Source organism: Protopterus annectens, chromosome 10.part0, assembly GCF_019279795.1.
Source record: "Protopterus annectens isolate FY-2018-M chromosome 10.part0, PAN1.0, whole genome shotgun sequence".
Taxonomy (NCBI): domain Eukaryota; kingdom Metazoa; phylum Chordata; order Ceratodontiformes; family Protopteridae; genus Protopterus; species Protopterus annectens.
The window spans coordinates 1775802313-1775824911 of NC_056744.1; positions in this window are offsets into that span (position 1 = coordinate 1775802313).

Below are 22599 nucleotides of genomic sequence, written 5' to 3' on the forward strand. Positions count from 1 at the left end.
CAGTAAGTAAAAAAACAAATAGCAGGATGCAATATTACACAAGTTATAGGAGGAAAAACAGTAATCTCTTTTCCTGCTTTGCACAGGTGGTCTTTAAATCAATGGGAAGGAGTTGTTGCAGTAGAGGATATGCCAGATACTAACTGCCTTTCAGCTTTTCCCAGTTAGGGGTCGTCACAGCAGAACTCTGGTCCACTAATGATTGGCAGTGAATTTTTACGGTGTCAGGTTGCCAGCCCAGTGCCCAACCTTCAAAGAAGGCACATCCACACACACTCACACCTACCTGCATGTCTTTTAAATTCACTTGACTGTGGGGAGGACATACAGACTCCACACAGAAGGTGCTCCAGCTGAGAATCAAACCAGTGAGCCTCTTGCCGTGAGGTGACAATGCTAACCGCTGCACCACTGCAGCCAGTGGATATGCCAGATACTATTTGTAGTTAATTAAAAAAGCAATTGTAGAGTCAGGGATGGGGAGGGTGGATAACGAGCAATGTAGAGTCAGGGATGGGGAGGGTGGATAACGAGCAATGTAGAGTCAGGGATGGGGAGGGTGGATAACGAGCAATATAAAGTCAGGGATGGGGAGGGTGGATAATGAGCAATGTAGAGTCAGGGATGGGGAGGGTGGATAACGAGCAATGTAGAGTCAGGGATGGGGAGGGTGGATAATGAGCAATGTAGAGTCAGGGATGGGGAGGGTGGATAATGAGCAATGTAGAGTCAGGAATGGGGAGGGTGGATAACGAGCAATGTAGAGTCAGGGATGGGGAGGGTGGATAACGAGCAATGTAGAGTCAGGGATGGGGAGGGTGGATAACGAGCAATGTAGAGTCAGGGATGGGGAGGGTGGATAACGAGCAATGTAGAGTCAGGGATGGGGAGGGTGGATAACGAGCAATGTAGAGTCAGGGATGGGGAGGGTGGATAACGAGCAATGTAGAGTCAGGGATGGGGAGGGTGGATAACGAGCAATGTAGAGTCAGGGATGGGGAGGGTGGATAACGAGCAATGTAGAGTCAGGGATGGGGAGGGTGGATAACGAGCAATGTAGAGTCAGGGATGGGGAGGGTGGATAACGAGCAATGTAGAGTCAGGGATGGGGAGGGTGGATAACGAGCAATGTAGAGTCAGGGATGGGGAGGGTGGATAACGAGCAATGTAGAGTTAGGGATGGGGAGGGTGGATAATGAGCAATGTAGAGTCAGGGATGGGGAGGGTGGATAACGAGCAATGTAGAGTCAGGGATGGGGAGGGTGGATAACGAGCAATGTAGAGTCAGGGATGGGGAGGGTGGATAACGAGCAATGTAGAGTCAGGGATGGGGAGGGTGGATAACGAGCAATGTAGAGTCAGGGATGGGGAGGGTGGATAACGAGCATTGTAGAGTCAGGGATGGGGAGGGTGGATAACGAGCAAGTCAGGAAGTGAAACGGCTAGACTTTTGTGATATTGTGCTCACAGTGGCTATCTATTTTTACAAAACCTACAAATTCAATTAAGTAGTTAAGTTTACAGATTACTGTGGCAGTTAGCTTCTTCATATACTAATATCTTTTGGAGGCTGTATGAAGGTTTGGTCAAGGCCACCCTGGGTTTACCATTGAACTGTGTAAATTGCCTAGGCTTTTGTGAATGAAATATGTTTGAGAGAGTTGGGAGGTTACTGTAGTATCCGTAAGATAGAATGCAAGAAGCAAGAACCACCATTCAGTGCAACTAATTTCTTTGCAAAAATGTGACTTCCTTCGGCTTTCTTGGTCTCTGGGGGGGTCTAATGTTGGGTCAGATAAGGGTCAAGGACTCAAGCACTGATGCTTTTAAGGTGGAACTCAAATGAAATTACAGGTTGTTCAAAAAGCTGCTTGCCCACATTTTGGAAGGATCACTTTCAAAGTAGGTAAATGATTTAAATAATAATATTTGCTTAATGCTATCCATGTTCACTTTGTAGCATGATAATCTGTGCAACTCTCCAGTATCTCACTACATTCTTTTCTGACAGGTAAGATAAAGTAATATCACCAGTGAAAAATGACGAAGTAAGGTTAATTCCTGCTACCTGAACTTATTGGATTTGAGACGAGTGAAGGACTCTTGATGAAGTTGCAGGTAGAGAGCCAGAAAGATAAAAAAACAGTGGGCATTCTGATGTGTGCCTTGCATCAACAAGAAAGGGTCTGAGAAATCTCCTAATCTTAACCACAGTTTTTAAGCCTTGGTGTATGGCAGCCAGATATAGGGCAAACTAATATTGCATCCTGAGCAAAAACAACCAGCTAACCCTGATGAATGCCTTCTCTGCATTTGATCATAAGAAGCCCCAAGGCAACTCTGACCTTTAATAACATTAAGAAATATTCCCCCCATTATTTTTTGTGATATAAATTTGCATTGATCACTGTGTAATACTTAGGCAAAAGTGAAGAATCCTAATTAAAGAATCATGTGTAAAGAGTTTACAGCCAACTCATATGTGGGACTAAACAGGTCTACTGGACGTAACAGCAGCTTTATTCTTATCTAACTTCAAGATAACTGAAGTAGAGAAAAATACATTTCATAAAGTTAGAGAAGAAAAAAGTCATAAACGTTGGAGGGCCCTACAAGTTAAAACTGAATTTAAGGCCTTCAGAAAGAAGAGCCAAATGGTCAAAAGAGTCCCAGACAGAAACTTGCACATTTCTATTGGATAGCTCTGAGTGATGTGCTTCACCCGCCATTTCTATTGGATAGCTATCTGAATGACATGCTTCACCCACCATTTCTATTGGATAGCTGAGTGATGTGCTTCACCCAACATTTCTATTGGATAGCTATCTGAGTGATGTGCTTCACCCACAGCCACCCTGCCCAGCTGAAACTACACCCTCATCCAGGGTACCTGGGTGCATAACAAAGTTAGCCAAAGACCCAGAAGTTGAAATTGCCTTAAGGAAGGCCTACTGGTTTGCTGAAAGGCCCTGCATGTGTTTTGGGAGAAATAGGCCTTCTGTCATTAATGGGAAAATCTGTAAAATCCCCTTTAATGAAATACTGTTAAGTTATCTGGTGGGCACAACATATTTACAGGGGGACAGAGTGAAAAATGGTAGCAGAGATAGACTGCCAGGAGCCTTTCCAAGCAAAGTCCCATGGTGACATTGCTCAGTTGGATCCCTTTCAAAATATATTTTCCCCAAGGTCCTGTGGGCAAATCAGCATCCCTATCCAATATTTGATCATTTTTTTTTACCGCCTCGTGTTCCAATAAGGACTGCAGTTCTGCTTCTGTGATTTGTTGTACATAAAAAATGTACAGCAAGTCATGCTAATTTAAAAGGAATGCTCATCCTCCCTTCATTCTTTACTAGTGTTTTCTTCTAAGGTCTCCCAAGGACTGCTTTCACTGTAGCCTACAAAAGAGGTACATCTGCAAAGTTCATCCTAATGACAACAATGCTTTGCTAAACAGGAGGGTAGATGGATAACAGGCACTCATTCCAAAATGTGAAGTTTGATTAAATGAGGTACTACATCTCTGTAGAGGAAGAAGAGGGTCACAATGTCATCTGATGTCCACAGACGGGTATATTCCAAAGAGCTATCAGCATGGTATCAAGCTTAGCTGCAATAATAAAACCAAAGAAAATAGTAAATGTTCAAAATCCATCTCAAAAGTCACCTTCCTTAGGAGCAAGCCATAAAACAATACTGTGAATGACCACCAGACAGAATTAAAGGGGTAAATAACAAAATCCACTTTAATATTAAAAACAATAAAAGAGTTGAGCACTTTCTTTCATTAATTATAGGACTTCTGATGACGTTCCCAGTATTGTTTTATGGCTTGCTCCTAAGGAAGGTGACTTTTGAACTTGTTTTTGAACATTTATTGTTTTGGGACCTTCGGGAAACACACCACTATGTGGGCTGTTTTTTTTTTTTTAGTTAGCTATAATAATCTGTAGTGCTTTCTATTGTCAGGTATGAAGAAAGAATAATACCAGAAAAAGTGGATTTCAGCAATGTGTGTGTGTGTGTGTGTGTGTGTGTGTGTGTGTGTGTGTGTGTGTGTGTGTGTATATATATATTTATATATATATATATATATATATATATATATATATATATATATATATATATATGTGTGTGTGTGTGTGTGTATGTGTGTATATATATATATATATATATATATGTGTGTGTGTGTGTGTGTGTGTGTGTGTGTGTGTGTGTGTGTGTGTGTGTGTGTGTGTGTGTGTGTGTGTGTGTGTGTCTATATATATATATATATATATATATGTGTGTGTGTGTGTGTGTGTGTGTGTGTGTGTGTGTGTGTGTATGTGTGTGTGTGTGTATGTGTGTGTGTGTGTGTGTGTGTGTGTGTGTGTGTGTGTGCGTGCTGTGTGTGTGTGTGTGTGCGCGCGTAGGAAGGAGCTGTAGGACAGGAAGCTACTTATGCCTACTGCTGAAATGATTGAGCTTACTGAGAGCACTGGGTGAGCACTGGCCCATCCTGAATAGTCACACTAGGAAAAAATAAAATTCCACAGTCTGGTAAAAAAGCAGCACTCCAGATAGGGGGCACCTCAGTCATTGATGACTACAGAATAAGCATGCCATAATCTGGGGGTGACCTAAGTAGACCCCCATCACAACCAGAATGCAGTGAGGGATCTTCATATGACAATGGTCAATGATGTCAAACCCCACTAGCTACAGATATGCATATTTCATTTTCTTTTGGCATTACTGGCCAGAATTTACCGATAAAGACTTAAGAAAAAAAAGTCATGGACATTCATAAATGATGTAGCTAAAAGACTTGTATGTCGTATCCCATGAGGCTTGGCTACAGGAGGTTTAAGGTTTTACAGTGAAGACTCAAGATGAGCTAGGTCCTTCTTTACAATTCTTACTGAATGGTTTGTCTGTGAGACAGAATCTATTGTTTTTATTGCAAATGACATTGTAAAAAATCAGTACGTGATGACATTACTCTTCTTGAGGCATGCTAATATATACAGGCTACTTCAGAAGCTAGTTCATTCGCTGAAACCACATAATAAATGCTACAAGCAAATCATCAATTTGTTATGTATCTGTTAACCAAGAAAGCCAATGGGAACAAGTTCCCTTTTCAGCAGAAAGCAAGGATGACCATGTGGTTAAGTGACTTGTTTTAAGTCACAAGGGAATCAAACCCTGGACCAGAGGAAGGAAGCCATTAACAGCACATAACGTTAATCCTCTGCATTAATTGTAGAACTGTTAAAGGAGCACTTAAAAACCAAACTGTTAGTAACAGTGGAAAGACAGACTTTTAATTACTGCAACCAGAAGGCCCAAAAGACTGTAGTGCAGTATGCTGCTGAGATGAAAGAGCATGAAGTAAACTGTGAACTGAGAGTGAGTTCAGGTGAAGCACAAACTTACAGGTTCATTAGTAACGTCTGCAATGAAGCTTGACAGATCCAGCTGCTATCTAAACTGGATTTGACATTTTTTGGAAATTAAAAATTGTACTCAGAATGGAAATAGATGGAGATATACAACAGATGAGGAAGCACAAGCCATAAACCCAAAGTTCAAATTAAAAAGGGTAAAAAATAATAACAAAAATAAAAACTAAAAGGATATGAACATCATGCTTATTACAATTTTTTTTTTCTATTACTGGTACTGATTTTTTTAGAAGAAACCAATCAGGTGTATTAGAACATAAAAAATTCAAACCAGCTGCATCATATGTGACAGCCAATGAAAGAAAAGAAGTGAAAGTCATTAGTAAGTATTGTACAATGAAACAGTCACAACCTTTTAAAGGCACATTGTAACAATTTAAATATTTAAAGCACTCACTAAGGACAAGTGATGGGCAGTAGTGGTGCTGCGGTAGCGTTGTCGCCTCACAGTAAGACGTTGTCACGTTCGATTCTCAGCTAGAGCGTTTTCTGTGTGGAGACATGCGTGAATGCGCGTACCTTCATTGAAGGTTGTGCATCAGGCCTGGCAAGTCGGTACATAAAAATCTACTGCCAATCATTAGCGGACCGGAGTTCCGCTGTGGCGACCCCTAACCGGGAAAAGCCGAAAGACACAACAACTAAGGACAAGTGATGCATTTGAATAACAAAAGGGAGCCCACAGAGACAAATTATATTCTGATTATGAATTTACAGCAGCTGATTCAAATCCATAGACATCATCATACCATGAGAAGTGGAATATTTACAAGATATATTAAAAAGTATGAAATCATTTATTCAACGGGTTTAGCTCTTAATAAGTATTTAAAACTGGTGGGACAATTACTGTTAGTCCAGGGTGGATCAGCTCTAAGCCCGAACTGCTACTTCGTTTCTTTAACCTCCAGTTTGTTATTATAATTAGTACATCTCAAACACCAGTCAGTATGACTGGTAGCAGTGAAAACACATATGCAGAAATCAGCGGAACCTGTATTATGGCAGAACTTTTCATTATTTTTGTGACAATGCTTGATAGGATAGCAGGTCTTTTATTCGTTTTACTAACGCAGACGTTATTGCACATTATACCATGACCCCCCATTAATATTCCAAAACGTGCATGCTGATTGGCCAGCGTGCATGTTGTAAATCGACTTATACTAATGGAAAAAGGTCCAGTCGCCCAGACTTTTTCCATTAGTATAAGTCTTTTTTTAAAACACTGTCTCGCTATGTTAAAAGAGTTTAACATAGCAACACAGGTTTAAAAAAAGCAACGGAGATCTCCGTTGCTTTCTTTAAAGCTGTCTCGCTATGTTAAACTCCTTTAACATAGCGACACAGTGTGTAAAAAGCAACGGAGATATTGCTTTCTCTGTTGCTTTTTTTTTAAAACCTGTCTCGCTTTGTTAAATGGGTTTAACATAGCGAGACAGCTTTAAAATAAGCAACAGAGATCTCCGTTGCTTATTTTAAAGCTGTCTCACTATTTTAAACCCATTTAACATAGCAAAACAGTAAAAAAGCAACGGAGATCTTGCTTTCTCCGTTGCTTTTGGCCACAGCTCTGATGTACTGTGTAGGCATGCGCAGTACATCAGAACTGCCGCGGATGCCAGACAGCTGCAAAAGGGCAGCAAAGAGGCATTATACAATGCCATTATTTAAGAAAAGTAATTGTTTCTTTTCTTAAATAGTGTCATAGTATAATAGCAATAACCCACGCCTGGGTGTGGGTAATGCGGAATTTACTCACGGTTGTCTTTGTTTAGTCCCTCGGGCTTCACCCTCGGGACCAAACCACGCCAACCGTGGGTAAATCCCGCATTACCCACACCCAGGCATGGGTTATTGCTATATCAAATATCGTCACATAAATGATTATTTACAATTCTAAGGCGCGCTGGTTCTAACTATTCCTGGATATGACTCTGTTAAGGATACATATGTACCTTTAGGTTTCTAGGTTGCCATTGCTGGCACAGTGGTAGTATGATTTTCTGACAGCTTTTTCACATTATAGCCCCCTTTGGTGGATGAACACAGGTTGTCATACCAATAACATTAGTTACTCAAAATAATTTTTCTGTTCGCTCAAATAATCCTTTGAACCCTGGGACTGGATACATATTTAAATCAAACCAAAATGCATTGTCAAAGTATTATAATTTTCTTTGCTGTATAATGTTCATCAACTTCCAAAATTGTATACCTCCGTAAAGAAATACGTTTAGTTAGCCCTGGCACAAAGCCTTACTAATGTCCAAGTTTAACCCTCTTTCACAAAAACTTCTGTTAAGAAATTGCATTACCTTGAAAAATAAGTTTGCTCAGAAGTTAATCTAGAGGCATATATAAATTCACCCTTAATTACTTTTTTTTACAATGTCTCTTTCTAAAACTCCTCAGAGTCCATCTTCTTATCACATGAATTCTGTTTTAGTTTAACATCTAAATAAATTAATGTTTTCAGTAGAAATGCAAGCAGAAAAGCATAGGAAATCAGTGCTACCATTTAACAGAGAAATTCAACTGAACAAAAAATCCTCTCCACAGGAAAAATAGATTGTCGTTAAATCACTTACACAATAAGACATCCTGAAACAAGGGGCTAGTATACAATGCTTCATTTTTATCATTGTTTGAGAACGACATTAGCAAAGGAGGGGCCATGGCTGCCCCCACTGCAACACCATTGATTGTTGATAATACTCTCAAACAAGAAAAAGTTGTTAGACAAAATAAAAATCTTTTAGCATACATGAAACATAATATTGTTATATTATTATTGTTATATTCTAACTCTATGTCATTATACTGCCTACCGTCCTTGCTAATATGTTATTAATGTTACATTTGTAGTAATCTCAGAAATAGTAATGGTAGTCTTGTACTTGTATGTAAATAGCCTATGTTTTTGTTAAGTTCTTTCAGCTCATTTACTGTACCTAATTATCAATGTAACTCTGTTGGAGCTTTTCTCCCCGGGCCTCCGCTGAAAAAGGACATGTATCCAGTCGGACCATCCCGGTTAACAAATGTAAAATAAATAAATAAATAAATAAAATATTGTCTGTTACTAAAATCAGTATAATTTTACAACTGAGCTAAATGTTAGTACTGAATTCTTATGCTTTCAGTTTGCCTTGCTTCCGAAAACATTAATTACTAAGATGTTCAACTGAGATGGAACTCACTTGATAAAAAGATGGCATCATAGGTTACTATCCATATCACATGAAATAAGTGATTTTCAGAGCCAATTTATAAGTGCCTCTAGATTAACTGTTGAGCAAACTGATTTTTGAAGTTAATATAATTTCCTAACCGACTTTTTTGTGAAAAGGTATTATACTAGGAGGATGTTTTAGCAATAACCCATGACTGGGTCTCGGTATCACAGGATTTACCCATGGTTGGTGTGGATTGATTGTGATTACAGAACATTTATGTGAATGAATGCATGGTCAGAATATTATTTCTACGCGTCTGTGTTTTGTTATACAAATGCATTCTCTTGTCCTTAGTGAGCCTATTTAAACAGTTACAATGTGTCTTTAAACCTTAGCATCTGCTTCATTGTACAACACTTAGGAATGACTTTCTTTTGTTTTATAGCTGTCACATAGTATGCTGCTGGTTTGAAACATGTTTAAATATTCCAACATACCTGTTTAGTTTGTTCCAAAAGAAGGAACCTACTAATGACAAAATTGTTTAAACTTTAAAAAATGTTTTTCATATCGCTTTAGCATTCTTTTTTAATTTAATTGGCTTTTGCCATTTTTATGTTATCTACTTGGAATAGATTTTAGTTCTTGTTAATTTCTTTAATAATTACAAAAAAAACCCCATATCTCCAGGGCTGTAACATTAAAGAAGCAAAATGCTATAAATGTGGGAAAATCTGACGTATAAAACAAAAACATAGCAGTAAAAGACAATCCCAAGTAAAACATGAAAAGAAAAGCTTTAATAAATGAATGTGAGATGGTTCTAAAGTACAAAATGTTTCTGATAATGAAAAAGACTTGCTTACGTCTACTTTTCTATCAAATGATAAAAAATGACATGAAGACTGACATGGAGAGATGCTGCTGGCTATTTATGAGAAAATGTTTCTAAATAAAAGCACCTTAGTTAGGCTTATGGCATAGACTGGAGACTGCTTGCCAGTATTTGGCTAGGTTATGGCTACAGTACATTAAGGAAAGCAAAGGAAATTGTTGCCTCTAGTTTTGGTCAGAGGAGATGGCCCTGGTTTATGTGGGAGGAAAATAATTTTGAATTAAAATGGAAACAGATAACATTTGTGAGTTAAAACTGTAAAGTGAGTTAAAATATGTAAAAGAAGTGCTCTGGAAATCCTTGCTGAAGCATTTGAAGAGGAGCTGTGTACACAGTTTGTTTGTGTCCTTTGGCTTTTCCCGGTTAGGGGTCGCCACAGCGGAACTCCAGTCCGCTAATGATTGGCAGTAGATTTTTACGTGCTGGCTTTATAGTACGAAAACTGCCATGATGAATCTGAACGTTTCTGCCAAGTTATGTAAAAAATCTTCACCTTTTGCAATGAAAGAGAAAGCTGACAAAAAGTTACAAAGTCATGAAATAAAGAATTAATACCGTGAAGCACAGTGAACAAGCTACCCTATTTTCCAGCAGTAAAAAATAGGCAATTCACTTCATTTGCAAGATGGTTACAAGCTTGTTGAGAGCCAAGCAGCGGGCACAGAAATGTATCCACCAGCAGGAGTGGAGGAGTTATTGGTCCTGCTGAGTGGGTTGACAGCCAAGCAGCGGGCACAGAAATGTATCCACCAGCAGGAGTGGAGGAGTTATTGGTCCTGCTGAGTGGGTTGAGAGCCAAGCAGCGGGCACAGAAATGTATCCACCAGCAGGAGTGGAGGAGGTATTGGTCCTGCTGAGTGGGTTGAGAGCCAAGCAGCGGGCACAGAAATGTATCCATCAGCAGGAGTGGAGGAGTTATTGGTCCTGCTGAGTGGGTTGAGAGCCAAGCAGCGGGCACAGAAATGTATCCACCAGCAGGAGTGGAGCAGTTATTGGTCCTGCTGAATGGTAAAGGTGTCTTCTAGAAAATGGAGTTAACATCTGCTTAACAACCACTATTACTAGATAATGTTGTTGTTGTTGTGTCTTTCGGCTTATCCCGGTTAGGGGTCGCCACAGCGGAACTCCAGTTCGCTAATGTTTGGTAGTGGATTTTTATGTGCTGTATTACTAGATAATGATTCTAAGAAATAAGTAACTCAGATCTCTCCTGTTTTGGAGGAATGTTCCTATTTTCAGACCTGATTTACCCCTGTACAAGATGTCCCCCATTTTTGCAGACTGATCCTTACTTTCAGGCTTGATTTACCCCGATCACATCATTTTTGAATCCCCTCAACACGTGATTTTTGAAGCTGTCTAGTACACAAAAAGCACACTATATGATCAGCATATCACTGGCAAGAATAATTTAAAGACAGAGAACACACATTTTACATCACCCTTTTCCGAAGGTAAAATGAATAACCTTGTGTGGTAAAATTTTGCAGTGCAGCAAATTAATGTCTACAGATTTTACAATGTCTCTGATGATGTGCGTATATTTTTTCATCATTTTTATCACTCTCTGTTTTTAAGCATGTCTTTCTAAATAGTATCTCACATTCCGACTGAAAATGGAAAGAGTAATTTGTTATTTGCTATTCATATTTTATGCTAATTAGATGTCCATATTTTTGGCCATATAAATTACTTTTCAAAGGCCTTTGTTTCTGTTTTCAACATCTGCAGGTTGAAAGGTATAAATCACCTATAAACAGACTCAGAAGCTTGTTTCATGCGATCTGTGTTTTCCAGATGATTATGGAAAACTTGTTAAAAAGATTTAAACATTGTCATGTACCAGGATGATTTATTGGTCACACTGGAAACTAGAAAGACAAAGGTTAAGCACCTCAGAAACGTTCTGAAAACACTGTATAAATAGCAAGAGCTTGATCTGAGAGTAAAAAATGTATATGGGTTTGCAAGTGATGGGTTGAATATCTAGAGCATGTGTTAGATAAAAATGGAATTTGCCTTTCAGCTAAGAAGGTAAAAGTAAGTTATAACATGCTCAAACCCAACACCACCACCATCACCACCAGATATATGAACATGTAGCAGCATTTCTTGGTTTGGTGAACCATTATGAGATATTTGTATCTAATAACAATGCAGTCCTGACAGATTTGGACAGGCTGCTAAAGAAACAGTCACCATGTCAATGCAAATGTCAGTAATAAAACAGATTTAGGAAATATAAATAAATACTTACATATGATATCATACATTGCAATCAAAGCCTGTCACTCAAACCTTGCATGTGATGCTTCCATATGAGGTGCTGGAGATGGGATTCAACATGCCATACCCTCAGGTGAGGTGCAATTAACTGATTATGCCTGAGGAACACTTTTCCCAGTAGAGAAAAATGTTCACAAGTCAAAATTGAAGCTCTTGATTTAATTTTTGGAATGAAGTAATTCTACCATTAGCTTTAGGGCAGTAGGTTTAAGCCGATTACAGATCTGGTAACATTGTTTGATAAGCATAAAGGTCTACTCACCATGGCAACTGCATATATGCAGAGAGTTCCAAAGATATTAAGTATCTTTTGCTGAAATTCTATCTTAAATTGGTATAATACTGTTTAAGTTTGTTTGTCTAAAAATACTATGTACTTTAATTACAGCATCTAGCTCATGACTGAGAAGGAGCCCATGTAGTCAAACAAACATATATGTGCACAAATAAATGACTGGGTAATAATCGTATGATCTGATGATTATCCACAGACATTATAATACAGATGGACACTTGATAAAGCCCTTTCCAGGAAATCTTAATAAAATAACAGGAGTGATGAAGTGTATAAACATTTTTACAAAAAAAATCCAGTCAAAGCACAAATAACAGCATTCAAAGGTTCATAGGTTCATAGGTAGGTACTAGGCTATCGGCCCAAGGGCCTACGTAAGCCTAGCCAGCAAGGTTCCATGGCTTACTCCACCCAAGAAAGTTATTTTCCTGTGCCACTGTCCAGCAGAGACACAAAAGTGATCCCCGGGGTGTATCAAGATTTTTCTTGAAGAGTGCTAATGAAGAACTTTGCTTGACATAGATGGGTAGCTTGTTCCAGAGTATAGGAAGTCTCTGGAACAGGAATCTATCCCTCCAGCATGTCCTGTTTATTGTGGTGACAAGGTTTAGGTTCCTAGAACATATAGCTCGGAGTGATTGGGATTTCTTTGGGTGTAGCATGTCCAACAGCTCTGGGTTTGACATAGCTTTATATGTTAGGCAGAGATCACCTCAAAGTAGGCGATATGCTATGGAGTAAAGCTAGAGTTTTTTGAGGCGGTCAGTGTACCGCATTTGTTTGAGGCCAATAATCCTCTTTGTCAGGTACTTCTGTGGCCTTTCCAGCTGCTGCAGATGTCTTGTGAGGTATATTCCAAAGGGGCGTTGTACTCTATAATGGGTCTAACGAGTGATGAGTAGAGGGGAACAATGACCTCTTTCTTCCTGGATGAGAACCCTTTTATGATGAGGTGTGCCACGTAGAAGGACTTCCTGACTACTGTGGCGATGTAACTATCAAAGGAGAGACTACTGTCCACCTGGGTCCCAAGGTCTCTTATCACGTATTTGGTGTTAAGTAGATTGCTGCCTGTGTGGTAGTTCATGGGTACAGAGTTTTTACCAAAGGGGATGACACTGCACTTTTTAGCATTGAGCTTGAGGCCATGGCTCTAACACCAGGCATCTGTCTCAGTGACGCCCTTCTGTAGGATGTCCACATCATTTGGGTACTTGACTATGGCTCCTAGTTTGCAGTCATCTGTGAACTTCATTAGCCAGAGGCCTTCTGTGTTATCCTGTACTTCAGAGAAGTAGCTACCAAACAGGAGAGGTCCCAGGATGGAACCCTGTGGTACTCCACTTGTCACTGCCCTGAGGTCAGATTTGGAGTCTGCAACTTTTACAGTGTGGGTTCTGTCAGTGAGCCAGTTGGCAACCCATCTTGTGACGTAGGGATTTATACCTAGTTTAGTGAGTTTAACTATAATTCCAGAATGGGGGATGGTGTCGAAAGCCTTGGCGAGGTCAAGATAGGCTGTGTGAACCACCTTACCCTCATCCACGGCTTTGGTTACTGCCTCAAAGAAGTTGATCAGGTTCAGGAGGCATGATCTGCCTTTCATAAACCCAAACTGGATGGGATCCAGAGTTTGGAGGTTACCAATGTCTTTTTTTATGAGTTCCATGATGATACGTTCCATGGCCTTGCAGACCAGGCTCATCAGGCTAATAGGTCGATAGTTCCCGGGATCAGTGGTGGCTCCCCCTTTGTGGAGTGGGATAACTGTTGCTGTGCACCATTCAGTGGGCACAAAACCTGATACGAGGCTATTATTGAACATGGTGTTTAAGTGGGGAGCCAGTTCGTTCTGACGTTCGTGTAAAATGCAGCCTGGGATATTGTCCAGTCCCATGGATGTTGTGTTTTTGTCTTTAGAGAGTGCAGATTTTACCTGCATAGTTGTGATTACAGGGACTCTGCATTTTTCCTGTATAGATATGGGCCCTTTAGGGGGTGAGAGGGGGGTAAAGCTAGCACTGAACTGATCTGCCAGGATGTTGGCAATATCAGTTGGCTTTGTAAGTTTCGTGCCTTTGTGCTGTAACTCAGAGCAGATCTGGGTGTTGCCATCTAGATTCTTGACATAGCTATAGAATGCTTTGTGGTTGTCCTTGGATTTAGTGGCGATTTTGTTTTCGTAGCTACCTTTGGAGGATCTTATAAGGGATCTCAGCTTCTTACTGAGGCTGACCAGGGAGCTCCTCCACTCATGATAAGAAATGATAAGGAACTTTCCAGAGTGCTCATTTTAATGACAGAAGATTGGTTTAATGGATCAGACAAGAGCTTAAGATGTATAATAAATGAAGATTTGAACTTTCTGAAAAAAAGGGTAGTAACTTACGGTAAATCAAAGTTATTACTCCATGGAAGTAAGATACGTAGCATTAAATTAATGGATCAACTTACTGTGAATCAGAGTTATTACTCCATGGAAGTAAGATACGTAGCATTAAATTAATGGATCAACTTACGGCGAATCAGAGTTATTACTCCATGGAAGTAAGATATGTAGCATTAAATTAATGGATCAACTTACGGCGAATCAGAGTTATTACTGCATGGAAGTAAGATATGTAGCATTAAATTAATGGATCAACTTACGGCGAATCAGAGTTATTACTCCATGGAAGTAAGATATGTAGCATTAAATTAATGGATCAACTTACGGCAAATCAGAGTTATTACTCCATGGAAGTAAGATATGTAGCATTAAATTAATGGATCAACTTACGGCGAATCAGAGTTATTACTCCGTGGAAGTAAGATATGTAGCATTAAATTAATGGATCAACTTACGGCGAATCAGAGTTGTTTACTCCATGGAAATAAGATATGTACCATTAAATTAATGGATCAACTTATGGCGAATCCAGAGTTATTACTCCACGGAAGTAAGATATGTAGCATTAAATTAATGGATCAACTTACGGCAAATCAGAGTTATTACTGCATGGAAGTAAGATACGTAGCATTAAATTAATGGATCTACTTACGGCGAATCAGAGTTATTACTCCATGGAAGTAAGATATGTAGCATTAAATTAATGGATCTACCTACAGTTGCTGAAGCTTTACTATCTACAAACAGCACTCTGCCAACTGCTACCCCTCTATCCAGTACGCTGTCACTCATTTCTCAGTAATGACAATCAGAGAAGAGATGTTTACAGCTTAAGAATACATGCTACTTGTTGGGAGGAAGGGTGTCCCCTACACTCCCCTCTGGAAAATGCTTTCATTTTGGTCTGTACTTTTAACTACCATGTGATGATCATCTGGGATTGAGAGACAATGCGGGTGATGCATTCAACATCAGCAAGCATATCTTTGGAAACTTCAAGCTGTCCTGGAAGAGCTAAACATCATTCATCCACATATTGTTAAAATGTTTTTTTTTTTCAATAAACATCTTTATTAAATTATCATGTATGACACAGGCAATCTTACATTTATATAAATGAAAAACACACAACATTGACACCACTTTAGTTGTAAACATTATACATCACTGACACAATTGAAACAACTGTAGTTACAAACATTATACATCACTTATAATCTATCTAGTCATTCTCAGTTAAGCATTATATGGCTCATTCAAATCCTGCTTCTTAAACCTCATTCCTTTTCTGAATATATTGTTCCCACAATTCACATTTTTTCCTATGTAATTTGCTCCTTCCCCTTTCTAAAGATCCCAATTCCAGTTGTTTTATCTCTGTTACTATATTCACTACTTCTAGTAAAGCTGGTCTAGACTTTGATTTCCATTTTCTAGTAACTGCTTTTTTGGCAGCCACCAAAATTAGACTCAGCAAGGCTTTACTATGTCTAGGTAATTCCGATTCAATATCATAGCTCAAAAAAAGACATCTCTCCAGTCAATCCAATTCACTCACCCAGCATCTCCGACAGAGCAGTCCATATTGTTAAAATGTTGATAATCCTACCAGGACAATTTGAGATGTGGGTAAAGCTAGACAATGAAACTGAGTGTATGGAATGTGTATCCTGTCAAATAAGTAAAACAAAATGCTTAGACAAGTTCCACTGCATCCATGCACATTTTCAGAAGAATGGTGGGAAACATTACATATTTTACAGATCTTTTCCTAGTATGTTGCTGATTGTGGAGACTGCATATGAAAAATAGCTGATTGTGGAGGTTGCATACGAAAAATAGCTGTAAGTGTTTCAGGTCTCTGAGATTAATTCACAAGCTGCAGTCAGTGGATTGAGAAGGTTGTTTGCTATTTGTGGAATTTAAGATCTTATTATTATTATCGATAATGGTATTCACATCATCTTATATGAATTTTGTCTCTTAAAAAATTGAATTATCCATTCTACTTGTGTATCTGCATCCTGTTACAAATGACTTAACAGAAAAGTATGTTTCCAACATTTGAGGCGGGATTAAAAATGCTCTTAAATACACTCTTGGATGTAGAGAATTTCATTATTCCTGTTAACAATACAAAGCCACACCCTATTGTACTACTGACCAGTCAGGGACAGAGTTATTCCTGAAAAGGTGCATTCATACTGGACTCATCCTCATCAAAAAACAAACTTGAGTAGGGATGTGCAAAAAGAACAGCACTTGCAGACATTTCATTATGCAAGAATGTCATGCAAAAGACAGTTCATTTAGTGAACCACATGCAATGAACCTCCAAGGTAGGACAAGAAGGTCCCAAGAGGATCCAACTTGCAACAACTGAACAGACAGGTCCAGTTTCAATTTGTGTTGAAGGGCCAGCCACTAGTATCATTTGCAGGGGGACAGCTCAGATGGTGTAGAGGTACATTGCTGTGATTGTGATACATAGGGTCCTGGGTTCAAGTCTTAGTGATGAGACAAGGTGACAAATTAAAATTATGAGTAACGATAACACAGTCATGAAGCAGTGAGCCCAAATACCTAAAAGCTGGACAATAACAGTAAAGGGTTGCCAGACTGTGGAAGTAAGATGTATGGTTATGGTACAATCTGTCAAACCCTGATCAGTCAGTGGCTAAAGTTGGGGAGGCAAACTCATCCCCACCCCATGCATGGCACATTGCTCCTGCAATCTTTTATGCAATACAACATTCTCCAAAGTTGCCCAAACCACCTCAATAAAATTTATGAAATTTCATGGAAACAGTCTATTGTTTGAACAAAACTCAGTACACTCCACAAGACAGATGTTTCTTTCACAAGAGTCTTGACTGACGTACAGTGAGCCTAAACTTACAACAATACCCAAGTCCATGACAGTCCTGAGGCATTCACAGAGATTTCAGAAAATTTCTCCATTGTCTTATGTTCTGATGAGCTGTTTGATGTAGAATAGACTGCCTGTACATGTCAAGCAGAGAGCCTCCTTGGCCCTCTTCAATAGGAACCTTGATGACTGGATGGGAGATAGAAAATTTACACCAGGGATCACGTCAGTCACCCTGCTAGACAGGGGTCCAGGGAAGTAAATATTGCAGGCAGAAATAGCCAGGGAATTGTTATGGCTAGGCTTGTACAGGCCCTAGGGCCAATAGCTTAGTATCAACCTATGAACCTATTAACCTACTAACCTACTTTGTGCCAATGGACTCATGATTACCATTTTACTCAACATAATGTGTTTATCATCTTCTTTTGGCTGTTCCCATTAGGGGTTGCCACAGCAGATCATCTGTTTCCATTTCTTCCTGTCCTCTGCATCTTGCTCTGTCACACCAACCACCTGCATGTCCTCTCTCACCACATCCATAAACCTTATCTTAGGCCTTCCTCTTTTCCTGTTACCTGGTAGCTTCATCCTTAGCATCTTTTTCCCAATATACTCAGCATCCCTCCTCAGCACATGTCCAAACCAACATAATCTTGCCTCTCTGGCTTTGTCTCCAAACCTTCCAACCTGGGCTGACCGTCTAATATAATTATTCCTAATCCTGTCCACCTTTGTCACACCTAGTCACTGGGGATGCAAAAGCCAGTGCATTTCTTTGTGCCGGTCCCAAGCCTGGATAAATGGGGAGGGTTGCGTCAGGAAGGTCATCCGGCATAAAACTTCACCAAATAATTTGTGCGGACACCAGTAAATATTTTCTCAACATAATGTGTTAATATATTTTAAATTAAAAGGGAGCAATATGGTATTTTCATCTTTCCTGTTTTGCTCTGTGACAACACTGAGCATCTGTAAAAGTAAGCCAGGCTGCTGATGGCAGCAGAGGAAGCTGGTGTTCAGAACACGACGTGCGCTTAAAGAGTATACATGGTCCCCTGTGTATGTCTTTTTCCCAACATAGTATACACAAACACAAAAATACTGGCAAAGCATATACATTCTTGATATACTTGTTTCCTGTGGTCCAGAGGTGCAAGGTTTGATTCCCTCAGCCTCCCTAGTCCAACTGCGTGACTCTGAGCAAGTCACAACCAGACAGCGCTCCCATGCTGAGCATGTAAAAGGTCCATGGAGATCAGTGCTCTACTGCATAAAACAAATACAAATAAATAAATAAAAGATAAACAAAACAGGAATTTATGTACAGTTACAAACATAACATCTTGCATACAGCACTGCAATCTCAGTGTGCTCTGAAAAATTACTTTTAAAACGATGACACAAAAACTGCAGACAACAATGAAGTTCCAGAATACTTTTGTAGTCTTGAAAATCTTGTTAGCAGAAAATAATACTGCTGTTGTTAGTAAGATGATGACAGACTATGTTTTAAGGATTTTGTAAAAGGTTGTGTGGAAGGAGAGGTCAGTACTTTTTGAGCTGAGTTTCTTCATTGCCCTTATGGATACGGACATCCAGTGGTATTTCCCAGATATTAAGGATGTACGCTGATGTAAAGGTGAGGCTGAAGACATGGGAATCCAGTATCTGTCTGCCTGGGATGACATGATCGACAGACCACGCTGCTTTGCCATAGATGGCCTGCACCTGTTGCCCTTGGGATTCCGGATACTGGCAAAGGCTCTTGCCACCCCTATAGTGCCTTTTTAGGCAAGGTTCAAATGACAAATTCACCACTGTAACAGGTACAAGCAAGCAAAATCTGAGGGTAATGCTACTCAATGCTAGAAGTCTAAACCTCAAAATGCACTCACTCGAGGCACTCCTTAAAATGGAGAACATTGACATCTGTGCAGTGACAGAGACCTGGTTCAAAGCTCCAGAAAGCACCCCTGCCTTACCAGGCTATAATTCATACCACACCTTTTGGCCACCAAACCTGGACTGAAACACTAAAGGTGGAGGCGTTTCCATATTCATTAAGTATATCCACACCTCCAGGCTAGTTGCTCAGCATAATGCATCCGAGATTATCCAAGTTCAACTAACTCTCGGCAGATTGTAGCTTGCTACAGACCCCCAACCATGCCCCAGGATTCCAACTCCTCTTTTCTTGATACACTGGAAAATATTAAGGTACAACCCAACACCCTAATAATGGGTGATTTCAACTACCCCACAATTAACTGGGAAAACTACTCATGTACCAACGCGTTTGCTCAACGTTTTCTGGAAATCATCTATTCCAACGCTTTGGATCAACTTATCCACACCCCCACCAGAGGCAGCAATATCCTAGACCTGGTCATCACCAACATGGGTGACCAGTGTTCCACACCAGAGGTCAGCTCCTCGTTGGTCAGATCTGACTACAAGCTAATCACCCTAGACATCCACATCCCGCTCCCACCCCCCATTAGGAACAACCATAAAAATTTTCTCCAAAGCCAACTTCACACTTCTTAAAACAGAAGTGGCAAATTTCATGACACACATGCAGATGGACAATAGAGGTACGACTGCTGAATCCTACACAAATGCACTTTATAAGCACTTACAGGAGTGCATGGATCATGCTATCCCTAACAGAACCAAGATGCTATCCTCCAAAAACAGGAAGCCAATCTGGTGGTCTTCTGCCATAAACAAACTCTACAACAGAAGAAAGAAACTGTTGCAAAAAAGAGTAAAATCTCACGATTGGAGGAACTCCCTGGTCAGTCTCCGTAAGAAGCTGAGATCCCTCATAAAATACTCCAAACTAGTTATGAAAACAAAATTGCCACTGATTCTAAAGACAACCACAAAGCATTCTGTAGCTATGTCAAAAATCTCAATGGCAACACTCAGATCTGCTCTGAGTTACAGCACAATGACACTAAATATACAGAACCAACTGATATTGCCAACATCCTGGCAGATAGGTTCAGTGCTAATTTACCCCCCTCTCACCCCCTAAAGGGCCCATCTTTATACCATAAGAATGCAAAGTTCCTGTAATCACGGCTGCACAGGTAAAAACTTCACTCTCCAAAGCCAAGATTACAGCATCCATGGGACCTGTCAACATCCCAGGCTGCCTTCTACATGAACTACAGAATGAACTGGCACCCCACCTAAGTACCATGTTCAATCATAGCCTCACCTCAGGCTTTGTGCCCATTGAATGGCGCACCATGACAGTTATTCCACTCCATAAAGGGGGAGCCACACCAGACCCTGGGAACTACCGCCCCATTAGCCTGACGAGCCTCGTCTGCAAGGCCATGGAACGTATCATCATGGAACTCATAAACAAAGACATTGGAGATCTCCAAACCCTGGACCCCACACAGTTTGGGTTTGTAAAGGGCATATCATGTCTCCTAAACCTGATAGACTTCTTTGAAGTAGTCACCAAAGCCATAGATGAGGGTAAGGTGGTTCACACAGCCTATCTAGATCTCGCCAAGGCGTTCAACACCATCCCCCAATCTGGAATTATAGATAAACTCACTAAACTAGGTATAAATCCCTATGTCACAAGATGGGTTGCCAACTGGCTTACTGAAAGAACCCAAACTATGAAGGTAGCAGACTCCAAATCAGACTTCAGACCAGTGACAAGTGGAGTACCACAGGGTTCAGTCCTTGGTCCTCTCCTGTTTGGTATCTACTTCTCTGAAGTACAGGCTAACACAGAAGGTCTTTGGCTAACTAAATTCGCAGATGACTGCAAACTAGGATCCATAATTGAAACTCCTAACGATGTGGACATCCTACAAAAGGGCCTCACTGAGACAGATGTCTGGTGTCAAAGACATGGTCTCAAGCTCAATGCCAAAATGTGCATTGTCATCCCCTTTGGTAAAAATTCTGTACCCATGAGCTACCACATAGGCGGTAGTCTACTTAACACCGAAAGTGTGATAAGAGACCTTGGGACATAGGTGGACAGTAGTCTCACCTTTGATAATCACATCGCCAAAGTGGTCAGGAAATCATTCTACGTGGCACACCTCATCACAAAAGGTTTCTCATCCAGAAAAAAAGAGGTCATTGTTCCCCTCTACTCATCACTCATTAGACCCATTATAGAGTACAACGCCCCTTTTGGTATGTACCTCACAAGACATCTACAACAACTGGAAAGGCTGCAAAAATACCTCACAAAGAGGATTACTGGCCTCAAACAGATGCCTAACGCAGACCGTCTCAAAAAACTCCAGCTTTACTCCGTTGCATATCACCTACTCAGAGGCGATCTCTGCCTAACATAGAAAGCTATGTCAAACCCAGAGCTGTTGGACATGCTCCACTTAAAGAAATTCCAATCCCTCTGAGCTACACGTTCTAGGGGCCTAAACCTTGTCACCACAATAAACAGAACATGCTGGAAGGATAGATTTCTGTCCCAGAGACTTCCCATACTTTGGAACAGACTACCTATCTATCTATGTCAAACAGAGCTCCTCATTAGCACTCTTCAAGAAAAATCTTGATGATTGGATGGGTAATACGAAATTCACCCCGGGATCACTTCTGTGGATCTGCTTGACAGGGGCGCAGGAAAATAATTTTCTTGGGTGGCGAAAGCCAGGGTATGTTTTTGGCTAGGCTTGTATAGGCCCTAGGGCCAATAGCCTAGTACCTACCTATGAACCCATGAACCTATGGATGAGATGACAAGAAACATGGTCACTGCAGGCTTTGGGATGTCTAGAGTGGATACCACCTTCTCCGGGCACTAATTTGCCAGACAGTCAAATTATCAGATTTTGTATTTATTGTACAGATATCCTCTGGAGGTGGAACTGTGAGTAGGAAGGCTACCAATGGATACGAGGAGGGGTGTGTGGTTCAGAAAAGCATGGATGAACAGGTCAATTAATTTGGTTGCAGTAGCAGTGGCAGTGGCATCTTAAGGGACAGTATGACACATGAAGAGACGGTATGCCACATAAATGGAGAGTTTGCCACCTAAAGTGACAATATGCCACATAAAAAGACAGTATGCATCTTTATGACATGGGACAAGGGACGACATGATCTAAAAACCACAATGCTTTGCCAGAGATGGTCTGCACCTGTCGCCCCTGGGATTCAGGTTATTGGCTAAGGCTCTTGCCACCCCTATAGTGCCTTTTTTAGGCAAGGCTCAAAGGGCAAA